Source organism: Aulonocara sp. 'chitande type north' Nkhata Bay, linkage group LG6 (genome assembly GCF_057382095.1).
Source record: "Aulonocara sp. 'chitande type north' Nkhata Bay isolate Kocher_YH1m ecotype deep benthic linkage group LG6, A_spYH_male_GT1.1, whole genome shotgun sequence".
NCBI classification, from domain to species: domain Eukaryota; kingdom Metazoa; phylum Chordata; class Actinopteri; order Cichliformes; family Cichlidae; genus Aulonocara; species Aulonocara sp. 'chitande type north' Nkhata Bay.
In genome coordinates this window covers 8,883,946-8,900,730 of record NC_141349.1, presented here as the reverse complement: position 1 = coordinate 8,900,730, position 16,785 = coordinate 8,883,946, and the positions used below count along the sequence as shown (strand labels likewise).

Here is a 16,785-nt window from a genome sequence, read left to right as displayed (position 1 = left end):
TCTCGCTCATGTGTAGTGTTGCTGCGTGTTGTTCTAAGGTGCATTTAAAACACGGGAAAGCATGATGCTGCTGCCAGAGAGAAGCAGGTGTTAGCATGGCCAACAATTCTTTAAAAGTTTGGATTTTAAAAGATGAACTTGAAAATTTGCAGCTCCTAAGCTGCCACTTTTGGGAGAGGAAAAAGAAACCTACATTCATGCATATTCAAGATTTGGGGGGGGGGGGGGGGGGGGGGACTACGAATAAATTGTATTTTTAAAAGAAGAAAGAAAATAGAAATAGATGTCAACGGGAACGTCCCACAGTTGACTAGAATTCTGAATCATAAAATAGAAAATTGACATATGTAAAGTCATAGTGAAGTGCATTTCTGGATCAAAGTGCATTCATTTTGAGCAGCCTTTAATAGCTTTGTATTATAAAATGCCCTAAATCTTTAATTGAAAAAAGTGTTGTGACATTACACCTTAAGTAACTGGTTTCCATGGAGCCATATATTATGTTTGGATTTATTTAAAAATTAAAAATACTTAGTTTTAGCTAATTTATGTGCCACTAATTTAGGAAAATATCTCAATATCTAAAAATTCAAAGTACAGGAAAAATATGCCAGACACTCACATAAGGAACTCATGCCCCTAAGTTATCGTTAATTTACTGTAGTGCATTGTCTTTACTTCATTTGGTTTTATGAGAAGAATCAACTCTTCAACTCTTTAATGTAGTTTAGTACTAGATTCAAAATATCCCAACAAAAGCACTTCCACTTCTAGCAGTAAGACTTGAAAACTTCCACATTCTCCATGTGTGGAAACATGCATTTTGATTTTTCTTTGTCAGCACAAATACTTAAAAAGACTCAATATGTGCTATTTTTCTGTCTCTTTTGGCTTTTATCCCAAAGCTGTTTTATATTCTGAACTGGGGCATTGACAATGCCAGTGGAAAGGAAAATAAACTCGCACCCTAAAAACTGCAGTAGCATAAATTCAGCCTTTCCTTTCACACATATCTCAGCATGCAGAAACTATCCGGGCAGTACTAACTTTATCTTAAACTTAAGCAAGATCTGTTGCTGTAGTATATAAAATACATATGCCTTATAGGAGAGAGAAAAACTGTAAGTACCGAGAAGCTGAAAGGGAAAAAGAGCAACTTTTCAGGTAACCCAGGTAGACATGCTGCAATGTCTTTATTTGGAATCGTGGAATCTGGAATCTCGTACATGTTTCTTTCTTTCTTACAATATCCACCCATCCATTAACCTTTCTTTATCCATTTCAGGCTGTAGTTGGGATAGAGGTTATTCTAATTGTCACTGGACAATAAGACGATTATGCCAGATCAGGTCACCAATCTATGACAGGGCTAACACAGAACATCACACGCTCACCCCAATTGAGAAATAGGTGTTGACCTAACATGTATATCTTTGGACCCAACTCCACATGGAGGGGCTTCATCCAGTGGATTCAAACCCAAAGCCCTCTTGCTGTGACACCAAGTAATTTTATGAAAAATTAGGAAACCCCATGTCATACTGATTTAATAGTGAAATTATATTACTACATGTGGCGAGACGAGGTTGGGATATAAAGTAAATACTCTTCAGTTTTAAAGAACGACAACGCCACCCTGGGAATTTCACCCAGAGAATACTGGAAATGACACTAAATCACCAAAAAGGCACTTAGGTTCGCTATACTCAATCCAGAGACGAGGTTCAATAATAAACAAATTGACAATTTATTGGTAATTATTTAAAACACCGAATAAAAACATAATCATAAATATTCAAATACAAATATGCTTAAAAAGGTATTCAGAGCTGAGGCTTACCAGTGGAGGGGCAGGGATGCCACACACAACTAAAGAAAGAAAACACACCAAAACACAAGTGCAACACACTATCACACACTCACACTAATAAACTAGACAAGGCAGGTGTGTACACTCAAGGGATCCCACCACCAAGGCACCCTAGTCTCCTCCACGTCGGCACTCCGCATCTGAATAAAAGAAACAAAGAAAATGTTAATATATTACAACAAACTAATGTGTAGCACCGGGGGATAACCCAACTGCAGGACCACACTGGTGATCTACAGCTAGAAAAAGGGCCTCCCACCAGTGGTGTAACAGAAAATCCAAACTACAAATCAAAAAGCAATAAAACAACATACAATCTGAATAAAACTCTAAAATCTGGAGCAAACGGAATCGCCGTACTGCTCCAACTTGCCGTCCACACGACGATAAGTTAACAGTCAATCAATATGCACGCCAGCTGACTCCGATAACCGGCATGCATATGGCCGTTGTCCACGCCGACGTCCACTGTAAAAGCTGACAGCAGCAGGGAAAGAATTCTCACAACGGGAACAGACGGTAAAACAGCAGTTCGCGTAGCTTGGCGCAAAACTAAGGCCCACACTTCCTGCGAAACATAATAAATAATTACTATAAAAGAACAATAGAAGGCAGAGAGCGTAACAAAAGTTGATTACGTACCAAGTAAGCCGGGTCACAGAACGTAAGCAGAATAGCTCAGAGGAGGCTTCTATAGCTACGACCAGCCGCGATGGAGGCTTCAGAAGAATAACCCGCAAATGATCTCCACCACACCGAGGGGAAGTCAGGTGACCAAAAAGGAGATCACAGGCAAGCGACGCAGAGACACTCAAATGGCCACTATTTATACCAGCGCCCCCTAATGGGCCAGGCTGAAAGTGGGTTGGACCGAAGGATAACATTCATCCTGCCACATTCTACCCCTCCTTCTTGAATCGTCGCCCCGACAATGAAAAGACACCCAGATTAGTCCCAAGGCCTAAAAAAATGCAGAGACAGCATGTACCCTAAGCTCAGAAATAGAATCAGCAGCCCCTTGTGCCACCTCCCCTGTTGGTCTTGGGAGGTGATGGATGTTTGAATGCTGGCCAGCTGTGGACCGGGTTGTTTTTCGCACCACCACATTTCTTGTATCAGAACTCGTAGAGGGAGCAGGAAGAGAGCTAGATGGAACTGGTGCTACACTCGGAGTAACTGTACAAGTGGCTGGGACATCGGAAGTTCGGTCTTCTGGCCGGAGCAACAACTCAGGGCTACTTGGAATCACTGCCACTGGGCTGTAAGATGGTGAAACATTTACTTGAGGAGCTCCTACGCTCAGGAATAACAGGTCACTGTCACTTGATGAGTCATGTCCTGGTTCTGGGGAGGATATTTCTGGGCCACGTGGGCTACTGCTTGGAGCAGGCCCTTCTGATGGTATGGCTGCCGTTATCACAGCCTTCAACAAGGTACGATGAACATGCTTCACGCTGCTGGGATCATCTGCAGGTGCGATGGTATATACTACCCCACCTCCTTTAGGTGCCTTCAGGATTCTATATACCGCTGGTTTCCATCGATCTTGGATTTTACATCTCCCTCTTCCACTCAAATCGCGCAGGAACACCAACTGGCCGTCGTTCAATGGTGCCTCTTTCTGCGGTCGGCAGCCAATTGCAATCGTTCCTTGGCTCCTTCATGTACAACCTGTAGCCGGGCTTGATGCTCCTGAATCCACTCGTGCACATCTCCACTGATGGGGTCCGGTACTCTGCCCAACAGAAAGTCCACTGGCAACCTGGGTTCTTGCCCAAACATCAATAAAAATGGAGTTTCCCCAGTAGCCTGATGGGGAGTGGTATTATAACAGTAGAGTAACTGGGGCAAACATACATTCCAGTCTCTTTTTCTGGACACTGGCAGGGTCCGCAACAAATTGTGCAAAGTCCTATTAAAACGTTCACACTGACCATTTCCAGCCGGATGATAAGGAGTAGTGTGGGACTTCTCGATACCATAAAACCTGCAGAGCTGCTGGATCAGGGAGCTTTCAAAGTTACGACCCTGATCGGAATGGATACGCGCTGGTACACCAAACTTCGAAAACCACTCAGTCACGAGAACCTGGGCCACTGTAGCAGCACATTGGTCACGAGTGGGGACAGCCAATGTATACTTGCTGAAAACATCAGTCATCACCAAAACGTTCTCCAGCCCATTCCGGGAAGGTTCGAGCAAGGTGTAATCAATGGCCAAGATTTCATTTGGTCGAGAAGCCAACAAATGTCCCATGAAACTTTGAGCTGCTGGTTGGGTGTCTTTTGCAACTTGGCAACGTTCGCATCTCTGACACCAATGAGCTACCTCAGCAGACATACCTGGCCAGTAGCACCGTGAGCGGAGAAGCGCTAGGGTCCTTTCCACACCTTGATGGCCGTGCTCCTGATGAACATGAGTCAACACCTGCTCAATTAGTGCACTAGGCAGCAAAAGCTGAAGTACCACCTCGGCACCGTCAGGGCGATGAACCTGACGATACAGAACTCCTTCCCTTTCAATCAGACGATCCCATTGTCGTAGCAGCACCAGAGCAAGTGGAGCAAGCTGCTGCCGCTCCTCAAAGCTGGGTCGCTGCTTCCGTCTCCAGAACACCAAGATCTCCTTTATCACTGGGTCGACCTGTTGGAGGGCATGAAGATCAGGAGTAGTGAGATGGGGCAAAACCGTAATGGCAGCTTGTGATACCTCAGCTGGTCCCAGCCGCAAGGCTTGTTGAAGAGGTCCAGGCAAGGCTGTACCAGGAACCATGGCTTTAATCTCCTGAGGATCAGGTGGATGCTGGCGAGATAAAGCGTCTGTGTTCTTATTACTCCTTCCTGACCTGTACTTTAAGTCGAAGTCGAACGAAGCGAGCTGAGCTGCCCAGCGCTGTTCAGTAGCCCCAAGTTTAGCAGAAGACAAGTGACTAAGAGGATTGTTGTCGGTGTAAACAATACACTTATGGCCCAACAAGTACTCTCTAAATTTCTCAGTCATGGCCCACTTAAGTGCCAAAAACTCCAGCTTCATTGAGCTATAATTTAGCATATTGCGCTCAGTGGGCCTCAAACCCCGACTGGCATAGGCTATTGGCCTCACCTTACCTCCCTGCTCCTGGGAAAGCACTGCCCCTAGGCCGGCATGGCTGGCATCCACTTCTAAAATAAAAGGCAAAGAGAAATCTGCATAAGCGAGCACTGGTGCTGTTGTCAGTTTAGTCTTTAATGCCTCAAAACTTTGAGCACACTCTGCAGTCCAGTTCTCCACGACACCATGCTCTGACCTCTTCTTTGATTTTCTGCCTCCCCACTCTGCCACCAGTCTATGCAGAGGTGCCGCCAACTTGGCAAAACCCTCTACAAAACGGCGATAATAGCTGGCAAACCCAAGGAAGGAGCGTAGTTCCGAAACAGTCTTAGGAGGCTGCCAGTTAGCCACCACTTCCACCTTGCTAGGGTCCGTAGAGACACCTTGATCGGAGATGACATGGCCTAGGTAGCGAACCTCCCGCTGGAAAAAGGCACATTTGGCAAGCTTGGCTTTTAAACCTACCTGCTGAAGCCGACCTAGCACCACATCCAGCCGCTCAAGATGTTGCGATACTGTTGATGAAAAGATTACAATGTCATCAAGATAGAGAAGCAGAGACTGGCACTGTTGATCACCGAAAAGGCGTTGCATTAGTCTCTGGAAGGTGCTAGGGGCATTACAGAGCCCAAATGGCATTCGGTTCCATTCAAATAGGCCGAAAGGAGTACAGAAGGCAGTCTTGGGCCTATCCTCTTCCGTAACTGGGACCTGATTATAGCCACTTGCTAAATCCATGGTGGAAAACCAACGGGCACCAGTCAGCGCATCTAAGGATTCTTCAATGCGCGGCAGGGGGAATGCATCTTTCCTTGTCTTGTTGTTCAGTTGCCGATAATCAACACACATGCGCGGGCTGCCATCCTTCTTAACGAGCACAATGGGAGAAGCATAGGGGCTGCTACTCTCTCTAATCACCTCGGCCCCTAACAACTGGTTAATATGCTCTTTCACAACCTCGTACTCTGAAGGGGGGATGCGCCTATAACGCTGCCGCACGGGGATATCGTCTAAGACTGGAATGTCATGGGAGATCAAGTTAGTGCAACCCAAATCAGTGTCATGAGCAGAAAAGACCGAGCTGTATTTCTTAAGGAGAGACCTCACCTGTCCCTGTTCCTCTGCTGACAGTTTAGACAAATCAATCCCTTCCATCTGATCCTGCACAGTAGGAGTGGCGGTGTGAGATGCCATTGTGGCTACGTTAGGGAGTACTTCTGTCACACCAGCGGGCAAACTGACCACATGAACATCTTCCAGGGTCCCTATAACGGTCCTAGGGTAAAGCAAGACCGCCGTAGTCCCTACATTAACAACTGGTATGTATGCAGTACCTCTAACCACTCGAACCAATGCAGGGGACGCTAAAAGTCCAGCAGGCAAGTTAACATCAGTAGGTTCAAATAACACAGTGGCACCTGAATATTGCTCAGAACAGGTGGTGGCCACTACTTTCATTACACCACCCGGAATGCAACATGCTCGCTTACCCCTCACTCTCACATGGCCAGACAAATCCAGTGGGGCTCTTATACTAACGTCATGGCACTTTTGCAGCGCATGCACAAGGGGTTTAGGGGCCTCGGTGACAAAGCCCAAACTAAACAATGCTTCACCGTGTTGCCCAAAAAGCTCGTGGTAACACTTCCGAATGACATTCATCCCCAATACACCCGGAACCGTGGAAGGTCCTGCACCTGGAGGATCTTTAACGACCAACACGCCACACTGTGGAAGAAACTTGTCACAGAGCTCTACACTTAGCTCGATATAGCCAAGGTAAGGAATGGACAACCCATTAGCCGCTTTAAGCTGCAACCAATGACAAGCTTGGAGACGCTATTGACCCCAGGACTCAAAATGCTGGCGGAAAAAACTTTCAGTAATGGTAGAGACCATGGACCCCGTATCAACCAAACAAGGTACTTTTATACCGCCCATGTCCACATCTATATGAGGACAGGATGAAATTAATTTCGAGACTGCCTCTGGACCATTAGAAACAACCCTTGAGCCAATAGACACCCCACCCGAACTGTGGCTCGGCAATACGGAGGGTGCTAGTTTTCCGAAGCCGTATTTAAAGGAGAGTGCCTGCGATTATGCAGAGGGGCCTGCGAAGGAGGCCGGGAACGAGGAACGCGTTCCCCATCACACTCCCGAGCAACATGTCCAGGTTGCTGACAACGACGGCATATAATGGAGTCGCCCCGTCCTGAGCGAGGCATTCGATGGGGTCCCTGCAATCGAGCAATGCTCTGAGTGAGCTGATTAAGTTGCTCCTGCTGGCGCTTTAACAATTCCTTCATCTCGCTCATCTCAGACAAATGGGTAGACTGAGCTATTCCTGAGGGACCGCTATGGACCCCATACTGAATGCCATAAACAGAAGGGACAGAACTGCTTCTATGCCTAACGCCACTAGGCAACCCTTCACGTTCCCACCTAATAGCTTCCCCTCTAATCTCCAGCAATGTCAGTGTGGGCTGCCTCCTTACTAACTGCTTTAACTCCCGCCGCAAGGTACTATCTAAGACCTGTTCAACAAATTGATCTCTTAATAAAACGTCAGCATTGGGCATGCCATTGGGGGCACTCGATTTAACTTTCTCCATAAGACCCAAGAGAGCGAGGGAAAACTCTTGCAGTGTCTCACTTTCCTGCTGTTTTCTAGAGAAGAAAGCTTCCTGCAATGCTACATAGGATTCTGAACAGCCATAAAGTTCTTGCAATATAGTAATTATCTTAGCAGGATCAGTCCTCTCTGCACTAGAGCGATATTTAATCTCCTCACGTGCTTCTCCTTCTAGGTGGTCAAACAGGAAAAATGCTTTATCAGCCAAAGACAAATGACGTGCTCTAGCACAACCTTCTAATTCCTCCAACCATTCATTCAACCCTATACCTGATTTTCCTCTAAACATAGGGCATTTTCTGTCACGGGGCACAAAAACTAGTCTCTCTGCTACAGAGACACCAGCCGTAGGGGGGTTCACAGATGATGCAGTTGAAGTAGAAGGTGTAGCACTAGTACCTGACCCAACAGCCCTCTCCTGACGCAGCCTCTCGTTGTCTGCTTTCAGCTGCGCGATCAAGTCCCTGAGTTCCTGTAACTCTTCCTCCATCTCTGTAACACAGCTGTGAAATCCCACACCAAAGTAGCTGCTGCTTTGCCTTTATTCTGTACAAAATAATATAAAAAACAATTTACGTTACACCAAACAAAAAAAGAAGAACACACGTCTCTGTTTTAAAGAGTATATCCTGTCGACAACAACGCCAAGTTTGTGGCGAGACGAGGTTGGGATATAAAGTAAATACTCTTCAGTTTTAAAGAACGACAACGCCACCCTGGGAATTTCACCCAGAGAATACTGGAAATGACACTAAATCACCAAAAAGGCACTTAGGTTCGCTATACTCAATCCAGAGACGAGGTTCAATAATAAACAAATTGACAATTTATTGGTAATTATTTAAAACACCGAATAAAAACATAATCATAAATATTCAAATACAAATATGCTTAAAAAGGTATTCAGAGCTGAGGCTTACCAGTGGAGGGGCAGGGATGCCACACACAACTAAAGAAAGAAAACACACCAAAACACAAGTGCAACACACTATCACACACTCACACTAATAAACTAGACAAGGCAGGTGTGTACACTCAAGGGATCCCACCACCAAGGCACCCTAGTCTCCTCCACGTCGGCACTCCGCATCTGAATAAAAGAAACAAAGAAAATGTTAATATATTACAACAAACTAATGTGTAGCACCGGGGGATAACCCAACTGCAGGACCACACTGGTGATCTACAGCTAGAAAAAGGGCCTCCCACCAGTGGTGTAACAGAAAATCCAAACTACAAATCAAAAAGCAATAAAACAACATACAATCTGAATAAAACTCTAAAATCTGGAGCAAACGGAATCGCCGTACTGCTCCAACTTGCCGTCCACACGACGATAAGTTAACAGTCAATCAATATGCACGCCAGCTGACTCCGATAACCGGCATGCATATGGCCGTTGTCCACGCCGACGTCCACTGTAAAAGCTGACAGCAGCAGGGAAAGAATTCTCACAACGGGAACAGACGGTAAAACAGCAGTTCGCGTAGCTTGGCGCAAAACTAAGGCCCACACTTCCTGCGAAACATAATAAATAATTACTATAAAAGAACAATAGAAGGCAGAGAGCGTAACAAAAGTTGATTACGTACCAAGTAAGCCGGGTCACAGAACGTAAGCAGAATAGCTCAGAGGAGGCTTCTATAGCTACGACCAGCCGCGATGGAGGCTTCAGAAGAATAACCCGCAAATGATCTCCACCACACCGAGGGGAAGTCAGGTGACCAAAAAGGAGATCACAGGCAAGCGACGCAGAGACACTCAAATGGCCACTATTTATACCAGCGCCCCCTAATGGGCCAGGCTGAAAGTGGGTTGGACCGAAGGATAACATTCATCCTGCCACATTCTACCCCTCCTTCTTGAATCGTCGCCCCGACAATGAAAAGACACCCAGATTAGTCCCAAGGCCTAAAAAAATGCAGAGACAGCATGTACCCTAAGCTCAGAAATAGAATCAGCAGCCCCTTGTGCCACCTCCCCTGTTGGTCTTGGGAGGTGATGGATGTTTGAATGCTGGCCAGCTGTGGACCGGGTTGTTTTTCGCACCACCACATTTCTTGTATCAGAACTCGTAGAGGGAGCAGGAAGAGAGCTAGATGGAACTGGTGCTACACTCGGAGTAACTGTACAAGTGGCTGGGACATCGGAAGTTCGGTCTTCTGGCCGGAGCAACAACTCAGGGCTACTTGGAATCACTGCCACTGGGCTGTAAGATGGTGAAACATTTACTTGAGGAGCTCCTACGCTCAGGAATAACAGGTCACTGTCACTTGATGAGTCATGTCCTGGTTCTGGGGAGGATATTTCTGGGCCACGTGGGCTACTGCTTGGAGCAGGCCCTTCTGATGGTATGGCTGCCGTTATCACAGCCTTCAACAAGGTACGATGAACATGCTTCACGCTGCTGGGATCATCTGCAGGTGCGATGGTATATACTACCCCACCTCCTTTAGGTGCCTTCAGGATTCTATATACCGCTGGTTTCCATCGATCTTGGATTTTACATCTCCCTCTTCCACTCAAATCGCGCAGGAACACCAACTGGCCGTCGTTCAATGGTGCCTCTTTCTGCGGTCGGCAGCCAATTGCAATCGTTCCTTGGCTCCTTCATGTACAACCTGTAGCCGGGCTTGATGCTCCTGAATCCACTCGTGCACATCTCCACTGATGGGGTCCGGTACTCTGCCCAACAGAAAGTCCACTGGCAACCTGGGTTCTTGCCCAAACATCAATAAAAATGGAGTTTCCCCAGTAGCCTGATGGGGAGTGGTATTATAACAGTAGAGTAACTGGGGCAAACATACATTCCAGTCTCTTTTTCTGGACACTGGCAGGGTCCGCAACAAATTGTGCAAAGTCCTATTAAAACGTTCACACTGACCATTTCCAGCCGGATGATAAGGAGTAGTGTGGGACTTCTCGATACCATAAAACCTGCAGAGCTGCTGGATCAGGGAGCTTTCAAAGTTACGACCCTGATCGGAATGGATACGCGCTGGTACACCAAACTTCGAAAACCACTCAGTCACGAGAACCTGGGCCACTGTAGCAGCACATTGGTCACGAGTGGGGACAGCCAATGTATACTTGCTGAAAACATCAGTCATCACCAAAACGTTCTCCAGCCCATTCCGGGAAGGTTCGAGCAAGGTGTAATCAATGGCCAAGATTTCATTTGGTCGAGAAGCCAACAAATGTCCCATGAAACTTTGAGCTGCTGGTTGGGTGTCTTTTGCAACTTGGCAACGTTCGCATCTCTGACACCAATGAGCTACCTCAGCAGACATACCTGGCCAGTAGCACCGTGAGCGGAGAAGCGCTAGGGTCCTTTCCACACCTTGATGGCCGTGCTCCTGATGAACATGAGTCAACACCTGCTCAATTAGTGCACTAGGCAGCAAAAGCTGAAGTACCACCTCGGCACCGTCAGGGCGATGAACCTGACGATACAGAACTCCTTCCCTTTCAATCAGACGATCCCATTGTCGTAGCAGCACCAGAGCAAGTGGAGCAAGCTGCTGCCGCTCCTCAAAGCTGGGTCGCTGCTTCCGTCTCCAGAACACCAAGATCTCCTTTATCACTGGGTCGACCTGTTGGAGGGCATGAAGATCAGGAGTAGTGAGATGGGGCAAAACCGTAATGGCAGCTTGTGATACCTCAGCTGGTCCCAGCCGCAAGGCTTGTTGAAGAGGTCCAGGCAAGGCTGTACCAGGAACCATGGCTTTAATCTCCTGAGGATCAGGTGGATGCTGGCGAGATAAAGCGTCTGTGTTCTTATTACTCCTTCCTGACCTGTACTTTAAGTCGAAGTCGAACGAAGCGAGCTGAGCTGCCCAGCGCTGTTCAGTAGCCCCAAGTTTAGCAGAAGACAAGTGACTAAGAGGATTGTTGTCGGTGTAAACAATACACTTATGGCCCAACAAGTACTCTCTAAATTTCTCAGTCATGGCCCACTTAAGTGCCAAAAACTCCAGCTTCATTGAGCTATAATTTAGCATATTGCGCTCAGTGGGCCTCAAACCCCGACTGGCATAGGCTATTGGCCTCACCTTACCTCCCTGCTCCTGGGAAAGCACTGCCCCTAGGCCGGCATGGCTGGCATCCACTTCTAAAATAAAAGGCAAAGAGAAATCTGCATAAGCGAGCACTGGTGCTGTTGTCAGTTTAGTCTTTAATGCCTCAAAACTTTGAGCACACTCTGCAGTCCAGTTCTCCACGACACCATGCTCTGACCTCTTCTTTGATTTTCTGCCTCCCCACTCTGCCACCAGTCTATGCAGAGGTGCCGCCAACTTGGCAAAACCCTCTACAAAACGGCGATAATAGCTGGCAAACCCAAGGAAGGAGCGTAGTTCCGAAACAGTCTTAGGAGGCTGCCAGTTAGCCACCACTTCCACCTTGCTAGGGTCCGTAGAGACACCTTGATCGGAGATGACATGGCCTAGGTAGCGAACCTCCCGCTGGAAAAAGGCACATTTGGCAAGCTTGGCTTTTAAACCTACCTGCTGAAGCCGACCTAGCACCACATCCAGCCGCTCAAGATGTTGCGATACTGTTGATGAAAAGATTACAATGTCATCAAGATAGAGAAGCAGAGACTGGCACTGTTGATCACCGAAAAGGCGTTGCATTAGTCTCTGGAAGGTGCTAGGGGCATTACAGAGCCCAAATGGCATTCGGTTCCATTCAAATAGGCCGAAAGGAGTACAGAAGGCAGTCTTGGGCCTATCCTCTTCCGTAACTGGGACCTGATTATAGCCACTTGCTAAATCCATGGTGGAAAACCAACGGGCACCAGTCAGCGCATCTAAGGATTCTTCAATGCGCGGCAGGGGGAATGCATCTTTCCTTGTCTTGTTGTTCAGTTGCCGATAATCAACACACATGCGCGGGCTGCCATCCTTCTTAACGAGCACAATGGGAGAAGCATAGGGGCTGCTACTCTCTCTAATCACCTCGGCCCCTAACAACTGGTTAATATGCTCTTTCACAACCTCGTACTCTGAAGGGGGGATGCGCCTATAACGCTGCCGCACGGGGATATCGTCTAAGACTGGAATGTCATGGGAGATCAAGTTAGTGCAACCCAAATCAGTGTCATGAGCAGAAAAGACCGAGCTGTATTTCTTAAGGAGAGACCTCACCTGTCCCTGTTCCTCTGCTGACAGTTTAGACAAATCAATCCCTTCCATCTGATCCTGCACAGTAGGAGTGGCGGTGTGAGATGCCATTGTGGCTACGTTAGGGAGTACTTCTGTCACACCAGCGGGCAAACTGACCACATGAACATCTTCCAGGGTCCCTATAACGGTCCTAGGGTAAAGCAAGACCGCCGTAGTCCCTACATTAACAACTGGTATGTATGCAGTACCTCTAACCACTCGAACCAATGCAGGGGACGCTAAAAGTCCAGCAGGCAAGTTAACATCAGTAGGTTCAAATAACACAGTGGCACCTGAATATTGCTCAGAACAGGTGGTGGCCACTACTTTCATTACACCACCCGGAATGCAACATGCTCGCTTACCCCTCACTCTCACATGGCCAGACAAATCCAGTGGGGCTCTTATACTAACGTCATGGCACTTTTGCAGCGCATGCACAAGGGGTTTAGGGGCCTCGGTGACAAAGCCCAAACTAAACAATGCTTCACCGTGTTGCCCAAAAAGCTCGTGGTAACACTTCCGAATGACATTCATCCCCAATACACCCGGAACCGTGGAAGGTCCTGCACCTGGAGGATCTTTAACGACCAACACGCCACACTGTGGAAGAAACTTGTCACAGAGCTCTACACTTAGCTCGATATAGCCAAGGTAAGGAATGGACAACCCATTAGCCGCTTTAAGCTGCAACCAATGACAAGCTTGGAGACGCTATTGACCCCAGGACTCAAAATGCTGGCGGAAAAAACTTTCAGTAATGGTAGAGACCATGGACCCCGTATCAACCAAACAAGGTACTTTTATACCGCCCATGTCCACATCTATATGAGGACAGGATGAAATTAATTTCGAGACTGCCTCTGGACCATTAGAAACAACCCTTGAGCCAATAGACACCCCACCCGAACTGTGGCTCGGCAATACGGAGGGTGCTAGTTTTCCGAAGCCGTATTTAAAGGAGAGTGCCTGCGATTATGCAGAGGGGCCTGCGAAGGAGGCCGGGAACGAGGAACGCGTTCCCCATCACACTCCCGAGCAACATGTCCAGGTTGCTGACAACGACGGCATATAATGGAGTCGCCCCGTCCTGAGCGAGGCATTCGATGGGGTCCCTGCAATCGAGCAATGCTCTGAGTGAGCTGATTAAGTTGCTCCTGCTGGCGCTTTAACAATTCCTTCATCTCGCTCATCTCAGACAAATGGGTAGACTGAGCTATTCCTGAGGGACCGCTATGGACCCCATACTGAATGCCATAAACAGAAGGGACAGAACTGCTTCTATGCCTAACGCCACTAGGCAACCCTTCACGTTCCCACCTAATAGCTTCCCCTCTAATCTCCAGCAATGTCAGTGTGGGCTGCCTCCTTACTAACTGCTTTAACTCCCGCCGCAAGGTACTATCTAAGACCTGTTCAACAAATTGATCTCTTAATAAAACGTCAGCATTGGGCATGCCATTGGGGGCACTCGATTTAACTTTCTCCATAAGACCCAAGAGAGCGAGGGAAAACTCTTGCAGTGTCTCACTTTCCTGCTGTTTTCTAGAGAAGAAAGCTTCCTGCAATGCTACATAGGATTCTGAACAGCCATAAAGTTCTTGCAATATAGTAATTATCTTAGCAGGATCAGTCCTCTCTGCACTAGAGCGATATTTAATCTCCTCACGTGCTTCTCCTTCTAGGTGGTCAAACAGGAAAAATGCTTTATCAGCCAAAGACAAATGACGTGCTCTAGCACAACCTTCTAATTCCTCCAACCATTCATTCAACCCTATACCTGATTTTCCTCTAAACATAGGGCATTTTCTGTCACGGGGCACAAAAACTAGTCTCTCTGCTACAGAGACACCAGCCGTAGGGGGGTTCACAGATGATGCAGTTGAAGTAGAAGGTGTAGCACTAGTACCTGACCCAACAGCCCTCTCCTGACGCAGCCTCTCGTTGTCTGCTTTCAGCTGCGCGATCAAGTCCCTGAGTTCCTGTAACTCTTCCTCCATCTCTGTAACACAGCTGTGAAATCCCACACCAAAGTAGCTGCTGCTTTGCCTTTATTCTGTACAAAATAATATAAAAAACAATTTACGTTACACCAAACAAAAAAAGAAGAACACACGTCTCTGTTTTAAAGAGTATATCCTGTCGACAACAACGCCAAGTTTGTGGCGAGACGAGGTTGGGATATAAAGTAAATACTCTTCAGTTTTAAAGAACGACAACGCCACCCTGGGAATTTCACCCAGAGAATACTGGAAATGACACTAAATCACCAAAAAGGCACTTAGGTTCGCTATACTCAATCCAGAGACGAGGTTCAATAATAAACAAATTGACAATTTATTGGTAATTATTTAAAACACCGAATAAAAACATAATCATAAATATTCAAATACAAATATGCTTAAAAAGGTATTCAGAGCTGAGGCTTACCAGTGGAGGGGCAGGGATGCCACACACAACTAAAGAAAGAAAACACACCAAAACACAAGTGCAACACACTATCACACACTCACACTAATAAACTAGACAAGGCAGGTGTGTACACTCAAGGGATCCCACCACCAAGGCACCCTAGTCTCCTCCACGTCGGCACTCCGCATCTGAATAAAAGAAACAAAGAAAATGTTAATATATTACAACAAACTAATGTGTAGCACCGGGGGATAACCCAACTGCAGGACCACACTGGTGATCTACAGCTAGAAAAAGGGCCTCCCACCAGTGGTGTAACAGAAAATCCAAACTACAAATCAAAAAGCAATAAAACAACATACAATCTGAATAAAACTCTAAAATCTGGAGCAAACGGAATCGCCGTACTGCTCCAACTTGCCGTCCACACGACGATAAGTTAACAGTCAATCAATATGCACGCCAGCTGACTCCGATAACCGGCATGCATATGGCCGTTGTCCACGCCGACGTCCACTGTAAAAGCTGACAGCAGCAGGGAAAGAATTCTCACAACGGGAACAGACGGTAAAACAGCAGTTCGCGTAGCTTGGCGCAAAACTAAGGCCCACACTTCCTGCGAAACATAATAAATAATTACTATAAAAGAACAATAGAAGGCAGAGAGCGTAACAAAAGTTGATTACGTACCAAGTAAGCCGGGTCACAGAACGTAAGCAGAATAGCTCAGAGGAGGCTTCTATAGCTACGACCAGCCGCGATGGAGGCTTCAGAAGAATAACCCGCAAATGATCTCCACCACACCGAGGGGAAGTCAGGTGACCAAAAAGGAGATCACAGGCAAGCGACACAGAGACACTCAAATGGCCACTATTTATACCAGCGCCCCCTAATGGGCCAGGCTGAAAGTGGGTTGGACCGAAGGATAACATTCATCCTGCCATATACAGTAATGCAGATTTTATTTTAACTTAAATTGTAATTCTAATAAATGTGCTCAGTATGGTCATCTGTTTAGAACCCAAGGAGAGAAAAACAAACAAAAACAAAGAAAAATCACTAGCTCTGTTTGCTGTTGCTTACACTGTGCATGAGTGACTTTGCCTCAAAAGTTAAACAGAAAAATTACTGGGATAAACGGATAAAGTGGAATTTGGCAGTTGTGGAAATCCTGTGATGGTAGCATGGGAAGTAAGTCAGAATAACTAAATTTCATATTCTGACTGTTATCAGCTGAGCTGCGGTGCTGCTCTTTGTGGATTTAGCCAAGAGAATTCAACAAGATAAGCTGATGTTCCATGAGCTATCGTGGCTGATTTCCAACCCCTAGACAGTATTAAACTAGAATTCAGCGAGTGAATCTAATCAGTATCATGACCTTAAATTTGATTTAATGTCTGCTACCCTTGACATAACCCCACACTTACAATGAACACTGTACTAGACTAAGATAGCACATCACATTAAACTGTACAGTACTATAAACTATCCAGTATAGCATGCGCTAAACTGTATTTTCACCATCATTTCTATTTGTAAAGCACTTTAAAAACAACCACAGCTGACACAAAATGCTGTACATTAGAACAAAATAATACAATCACATAAGATAT

At 46.5% G+C, this 16,785-nt stretch overlaps 1 long non-coding RNA gene across 1 annotated transcript; it reads right to left on the bottom strand.

Moving 5' to 3' along the window:
• Window positions 1-331: 331 nt before the first annotated feature.
• Window positions 332-16,005, bottom strand: LOC147327205 (uncharacterized). Its single transcript, XR_015129834.1, has 3 exons — window positions 14,670-16,005; window positions 7,995-8,685; window positions 332-2,010 (listed from the first exon to the last, which is right to left on the bottom strand). It is a non-coding gene; the product is annotated as an uncharacterized LOC147327205 (long non-coding RNA).
• Window positions 16,006-16,785: the final 780 nt, after the last annotated feature.